The sequence below is a fragment of the Caretta caretta genome, chromosome 6 (genome assembly GCF_965140235.1).
Source record: "Caretta caretta isolate rCarCar2 chromosome 6, rCarCar1.hap1, whole genome shotgun sequence".
Taxonomy (NCBI): Eukaryota; Metazoa; Chordata; order Testudines; family Cheloniidae; genus Caretta; species Caretta caretta.
In genome coordinates, this window is record NC_134211.1 from 2093067 (window position 1) to 2100895 (window position 7829).

Consider the following 7829-nt stretch of genomic DNA (forward strand, 5'->3'; position numbering starts at 1 on the left):
ATTAAATATATTAATAATATAGGAGACTATAAAATAAAATAGAAAATAGAAAATGAAATGCAAAATAAAATGCAAGATCAAGAAAAGCAAAGCTGAAATTAAATATTGCAATTTTTCCTTTTGAAATGGATTTTATTTTATATTCTAAGTTGAGTAGACTAGAATAAAAATTATATATATATATAAATGAAACAATACAAAATAAAATACAGGATGAAGAAATGACAAGAACAGTGAAGCTGAAATTGAAATGAAACTTTATGATACTTTGTTTTGAAATTTATCATGCTTTATAGTCTACAGAGGAGAGAATATAAGATACTATCCCACATACACACACGCTCTTTCTCTTGATCTTGTATTTTATTTTAAAATAAAGAGATGACAAGAAAAGCTGACATCAGAATGGAACATTTTGATCAGATTGAAAAGTTCTGACTTTTCATTTCAAACTGTATTTTAACTTATACATTATAAATTAAAAAGACCAACCACATACAGAAAAGCGGAAATCAGAACAAAAATGTTTGAATCAGAACAATACATTCCATTTCTTAAAAATCTGGAAATGACTTTTCAGTTAGAAATGTGTTTTACATGATACATTACAGGAAAGAAAACCATAATATGAAAAGAGCAAGAACATAAACTGAAATTTTAAAAAATCAAATTCAAAACTTGAATTTTTCAAAAATTTTGTTTCATGGAAACTTTTAAAATTTTGGAGGGATTCATTCTGAATCGGAAAGCATTCCCCCCCATGCCCCCCCCCCAAAAAAAATATAAGGAATTCCAGATCTGGAACAGCTTTAATTGGAAGGAACTTCTTTTACATCAAACTATTAAATTCCACCGGGGCAAATTTAAGGGGACCACTGAATTTTCTGATCTTTTCTCTAGTTAAAATACTCTCTGACTTTAACTTGCAATATAGTTCATGCTTTTGTTCTCATTTAACACTCACAGAAGTGGATGGCAGGACCACAGTGTCCAGTGGTTACAGCACAGAGTCTGGAGCCAGGACTCCTGGGTTTGTTCTCCAGCTGTGGGATCTAGTACTTAGTGGAAGGCGGGCTGGGAGCCCGGACTCCTGGGTTCTATCCTAGGAGGGGAGGGCTGGGAACCAGGACTCCTATGTTCTCTTCCCAGCTTTGACAGGGGAGTGGGGTCTAGTGGTTAGAGCAGGGGGGCCTGGGATCCAGGACTCCTGGGTTCTGTGTCTGCCTTTTAGAGGGGAGTAGTGGTTAGAGGTGGTGGGATTGGAGTCAGGACTCCTGGGTTCTATTCCCAGCTCAGCGAGGGGAGTGGGTCTAATGGGGGTGGGGGGGTTGTATTCTGCTCCCAGCTCTGCCACCAGTTTACAGTGTGACCTTGGGCCAGTCAATTGGCTTCCCTCAGTTCCCACCCCACATCTGTCAAACGGAGCTTGTAAAACTGTCCTACCTCACAGGGGGAGGCTGTGAGAAGTCATAAAGGGAGGGGCTGGGGTCAGTCTAGGGGTAAGGAATTAACACACACACACACCCATTTCAGACATACACATACACACTGTTTGGGAGGGGGTCAATTCTGCTCTTGATGTGACATAGCTTTCCGCATCTATTGTTAATAAAAAGCCTTTGATGCAAAAATGAATTGAAGCTGTGTCTATTTACAATCCAGGGGCGGGGGGAATAAGGGAAATAAGGGGTGTGGCTCTCCTTCGCTCCTCCCACAGCATAAGCCCCACCCACTTGGGATTTCAAAGCAGGTCGGTCCCTATACAATACAATCATCCTTGTTTTGTTCCAATCGGCCATGAAATGGCACATCTAGCACTGGGCAAATAAGGGATTTTTTTGAAAACTGGGGGTTGGAATGGGTTGAACCAAAAAATTAGATTTTAGAATTTTTTAGCGAATTGAAAATGCCCCCCAAAAATTCATTTGGGGTCAAATGAAATGTTTCATTTCGAAAAAATTGAAACTTTTCAGCTGTTTTTTAAACATTTGGGGGGGGGGGGGGTTAAGTTAAATGACAAGGAAGCTTGAACAAAGAAGTCATTGCAAACTGAAAAAGATCAAAATGTTTCAGCCGGTTTGAAACAGTTTTCATTTTCTTACATTTCAGCTGAAGGAACTCTCAAAATGCCACTTTGTTTCGGAGCAAAAAACCCCAATCTTGCAACCACTTTGAAACACTGCTGATGATTCTTGAAATTAAATTACACACACCATCTTTTTGAACCAAATGAAATCAAACCTTTTCGATATTTTTCAACCTTTTTAATGGTGTTCCTAATAAAACAAAATGAAATCTCAAAATGAAAAATCAAAGCATTTTGTTTAAAAAATGTTTGATTTTTTCTGACTTGCCTTTGATAAAAGAAATTTAGCAAAACCAACACAAATCCACAAAACATTTTTGGGGGTCACCAAACCTCCATTTTTTTTTCTGGCTTACCAGTTTTGGTTGAAAAAATTCCCCTCAGTTCCAATCGTGTTTATCGTTAGACTTCAGAATTAACGAACACTCACAATATAGGGTTAGCAGGACACATGCCTCTTGGGGCTACCATGCCAGGCTCTCTGCAGTCTCAGGCAGGTGCCCTCATGTCAGTTCCAACCCATGCCCATTATTATCATTAGGTTTCAGAGTTAACACTCCATTGAGCCCATTACATTCCATCTGTCAGCGAACCATTTGTTCAGGCTGCCTGCAGATTCAGACAGATGGCACCGTATTGGTTACCCTCAGTTCTAGAATGATCATTACAGAAAAATTACGATCATTAGGTCTGAGGAGCCCTGATCTTAGTTGGGGTGGGTCTGTACAGCACCAAACACAACAGAAGACCTGATGGTGGTCGGGGTCTGTGCAGCGCCTGACATGATTGGTGACTCTGGGGGCTACCATCCCACAGATAATACATCGTGCAGTCCCGATTTTTTCAACCTCGTGCATTTGCAAAATCACCCCAGCGTCTGTCAGGCAAAAGAACTTATATAACCCTCCAAAGCTCAGCAACAATTAGGTGACATGGGAGGTGTTGTTGACAGTTGTGATAATGGGTGAGGCGTCGCCAAGACTCAGTTGAAACCCGTGTTGATCGCGACGGGAGATAACTTGGGATCTGGCCGTATCAGTTGGATGAGAAATCCCGGTGGCCAGCTTCTTGTTTTTCATGCTGTTTCATGGTTGAGCCGGCCTTAAAATTGGAGCCAAAATTCCCATCCCCTTAAGAAGGATCCCGGGTGGAAAGATTGAAGAGGTCATAATGGACAAGGTGCAGCATCAGTGTGAGCTCCCCGCCTGATGCTGCACCTCAAAGGGCTTGTGCGGTGATTCTACCTCGGTACCGGTGAGACATTGCGTCCACTTCTGGGCAGGCGCAGGTTAAAACGGCCATTCAAAAATTCAGAGAGGAGCCACAGAAACGGTCCGAGGGCGAGAGAAAATGATAGGAAGCGTACAGAGCTCGGTCTGTTTCACTCGCTGGGGCGGCGTCTTGATTTGGGGGGAGCAGAGAAACACACACACATCTCAGCCTCCCCGCGGCGTGGTCGGAGCATATACCTTCACCGCGTTCTCCACCTTGCTTCCGGCGCTTCCGGGCCACTGAGCTTGGGCAAACGTGGTGGCGGCCACTGCTGCATTTGCTAGCCGGCTGGCTTTTTTGGCAGCCAAGGGACGAGAACGCCGGGTGACACGTTTGGGGTACATTTGTACCCCCCACACACACGCTTCCCGGGGGTACCCGGGGCTGCCTCTTCACCACCTGCCCGCTGGGGTTCAGCCCAGGAGTGCCGGAAGCTCCCTGGAAGCGGAGGGCCACCAGTGCCCAAGCCGTGGCCCCGCTGCCTGGTCCACCCCTCACCCCGAGACCCTGCCCCCGCTCTGCCTCTCCCTGGATGCCCCTCCCGTGCTCCGCCTCTTCCCCTGAGGCTCCGCCCCCTCCTCCCATCACTCATCCTTAAAGCAGATAAAAAGTGATGGGGACGTGGACCCCCCCAGCCCCGGTTCTGGCACCCCTGGTTCAGGCCCCTGATTTATCAGCCGCAGGCAATACAAACCCCGGCCCTCTTGGCCCACGCAGGCCCCACTCTCGCTCTATAGATTAGCAGCAGGCATGCTCCGGGCCTTGAACGTCTCCCCGATCCGCTGGAGGCTCGTAGCATTTACAGAGATCTGCTTCCCAGGGCGCCCCAGCTTACCAGCTCCCGCTGAGCACGCGGCCCTTAGATGGGCTGACAGTGACCGCACGTCGGAGTGCATGTCACACGGCACAGCGAGCCTAGTGACAGCAAGGAGAAGCATTGGAAACCAGCGGCTGCCTGCATGGAAAATGAAGGCCGAACCCGCAGCGTAGCTGACAAGATACTCTCCTGCCTAGCTAAATATTGCCCAGCCAAAGACCCTGACAGCGATTTACAGCCAGGTTTGGCTGTGATCCTCCGGCCACCAGGCAAACGCACAGTCAAGTTGCTTCCTCGGCAAAGGATCCCGCCCGTCCCTTTGCCCCAGAACGGCCCGTTCTCCTTATTCCCAAACCTGGCGCCCAGTGCTTAATTTGTGCCAGGGCTGAGCCCCAGCACCTCTGGGCTTGGCAGGTCCAGAGCCCCGGCAGGTCAGAGCCCCGGCGGGCTCGGCAGGTCCAGAGCCCCAGCAGGTCAGAGCCCCGGCAGGTCAGAGCCCCGGCAGCTCTGGGCTCGGCAGGTCCAGAGCCCCAGCAGGTCAGAGCCCCGGCAGCTCTGGGCTTGTCGCATCAGTGATGAATGCAAAAAAACTGCTCCAGCCCCAGGATCTCTTTCATTACAAATTAAGGTCTGCCGGCACCCCCTCCCTGCTGATTGCGAAATCTGCAAGAAAGGAACTCGACCAGAAAGCCCGATCCCTTGCTTAACGCTGGGCTGGTGATGGGGTACTCACCCCACGCCTGCCCTCAAGGGGTTAAGGGGGCCCAGAAGAGGCCGATTAACCTTCACAGGTGCATCGAAAGAGAGGCTCGGGGGGGGGGGGGGTACGTGTGGAATTGCTGACACAGCCCAGGTGGGGGAGAAGCTGGGAAAGGGTTATAAAGAGAGGACGTTTGACGCAGCTGGGGGGAGAGGCTCTCTCCGACTCTGAGGGAAGAGAGGAGAAAGTCCCAGGGGAGCTGTGGGGAAAGGAAGACGCCCAGAGAAGCAGCAGCCAGGATGGGGGCTTGTGCAGGCCTTGGCTGCCGGTTACAGCAGGGACCTGGGCTGCAACCCGGGGTAGAGGGTTTCTCTAGCAGCCACGGGCACAGGGCCGGCACAGGCCCCACCGGGAGCAGCTGGTCCCAGGGAGACGTTGTGACACCGCGGAAGGGGGGACGATGCAGTGAGCCGGGAATAGGGGGCGCTGTGACGTGCAGGAAGAGCGCGCACCGCAGCGGCAGAGTGGCCGCCAGCAGAGGGCGCCGTGTGCGAAGGAAGCCGCCACGCCACGCCCCGCCAGGAGGAGGCGCTCTTGTGACGGGGCCCCGTTGGGAGACAGACGACACACTTCGCACAAGCGAGCAGGCCCCACCGCCACTGCCTGAAAGAAACCTGGGGAGCCTCCTGCCTTAACTTTCTGGCTTGCAGAACAGAATTTGCGGAGTAGGTACACAGCTCCTTCGACAGTCTCCATACACCCAGTTCACAAGGATTGTGACGGCCAGCGGGCTACCGGCTCTCAGCAGAGACCTCACATGCGCCCCCCCTTTGGGGAGCTAGTATTCAGACATCCGACCTAGGGAAGCCCTGTAAAATCTTATACACCCCGTGCCCTTTGCCAGTTGGCAGCCGGTGGTCACACGGGGGATCAACCGGTAGAACAAATCCTGATGGGCAGCGGCTGATGGCTTCCTAGCCAGCCTGGGCACCTATCTGGAAAACGCATTAGCCCAGCGCAAGTTACAGACTTCAATAGAGGGGGACGCGGGAGAAATTTTCAGGCCCGTGAAATATGGGCGGCCGGACTAGGTGATTGAACAGCCCCTTCTAGCCTTAACTAGGGAGGGTTCTGCTTTCTCCCTGTGCTTTGGGCCTCCGACCAGAGGTCTGGCAGCCCGAGCAAATTCATGACACCGATGCTTCCCGACCAGGCTGGGGCGTCCCATTGCATCAGCCGGTCCCAAGAGGGCAGTGTTGAGAAGCGATGCTGTATTGGCTCAGCGAACTGGCTTCTGAGTGAAATTTCCGAGTCACGGGGTCCAAACGGGCGGTCTCGCGGTCTCAAAAGAGCACAAAGCTCCCGTCGTTGAGCGAAAGGGGGAAGAAAGCAAAGTGGCCAGGGGCTGTCCCTCTGTTCTGCGCTTGCACCAGCATGGGGAACTGGTTAATGCCACTTCCCGGGATCTGTTTGATGACACCGCATTTAATAGGGATAGGAGTATGATCTCGGTGACCCCGGGGCTAAATCCAGACTGACACCCCTTCCCCCCCCCCCCCCCCGATTTCAGTGTACAGCAGCTAAAGATCTGGCCCCATCAGCCTTTATAAGGCACTTATCTCTTGCCCAGAAAGCGAGGGCTACAAGAATAGCTATGTCCCGAAATCAGAGCAGGGGGCCCACCTCTGAGATCAGCTGCCCAAATCCTCCCCAGAACCCGAAGCAGGCATGAGGCAGCGATGGGGAAATCAGCTGGGATCTTGCATAGCCAGGATGGGAATAAATCCTGTGGGCAACGAAAAGGAAGGGAACAACAGCACACTGTTGCCACTGATTAGGGGAATATGCTTCATTTGAGGAAGGCACCGGCTTTACAGTTTCCTCTTGATATACGGGCCAGGGAGATTTCCGGCCAGAGGACTGTTTGAGAGCTGATTTGCACACCTGTAAGTGACTGCATGATACACAGAGCTTTCTAGACCCCTCCCAGCCCTAAAGATAGCCCTGGCTCCCTCCCCCCGCCCCGCTCTACCCACTAGACCCCACTCCCCTCCCAGTGCTGGGGATAAAACCCAGAAGTCCTGGCTCCCAGCCCCCCTGCTCTAACCCCACCAGACCCCTCCCGAGCTAGGGATAGAACCCAGGAGTCCTGGCTCCCATGGTTTCCTTTGCCTCACACAGTAAAAGGTCAAGAAGTCAAGGCCTCTCAGCAGAGACAGGGAGGTCCCAGGGAGGCACTCCCCAGTAATGGCTGCCTTGGCGTGGTGATAGGCATATGATTGATGGGAGCCACCCTGGGAAGGGCTGCAGTGACCACTGAGCCTGGCTGCTGCATCCCCTCCCTCCTGTCTGCCACGTTCAGTCATCCCAGCCTGTCAGGAATTAGCCTGGCAGCATTTTGTGATGATCCCAGTGGCCGAAATTAACACTCGTGATGTAATCTACTAGCCCTCAGACCCCTCCCCTGGGAGGATAGACCCCAGGAGTCCAGGCTCCCAGCACCCTGCTCTAACCCACTGGACCCCGCTCCCTCCCAGAGCTGGGGACAGAACCCAGGAGTCCTGGCTCCCAGCCCCCTCTGCTTTAACCACTAGACCCCACTCCCCTCCCAGAACTGGGACTAGAACCCAGGAGTTCTAGCTCCCAGCCCCGCTCCCATCCACCAGACCCCTCTAGCCAGGGACCCAGGAGACAGGATCCTTCTAGCCAGGGCCCTGTGATGGGGCGGGGGGGGAGGAGCCTCCTCCGTGGATCACCTCCTACTGCCCAGCACCCCCTTTGCCTCTCCAGAGGCCAAGCAGGGGTCCAGCTATTGGCTTACAACCTGTCTTCAACTGAAAGGGGGCCAGGGGCTCTTCCCCCTCACTCACAGGCTCTCTGGGGTCTGCTCCAGGTGGCATGGTCGGCTCCCTTTCACTGGCCCCCCCGACTGAGCTGCACTGTACCCCCAGTGA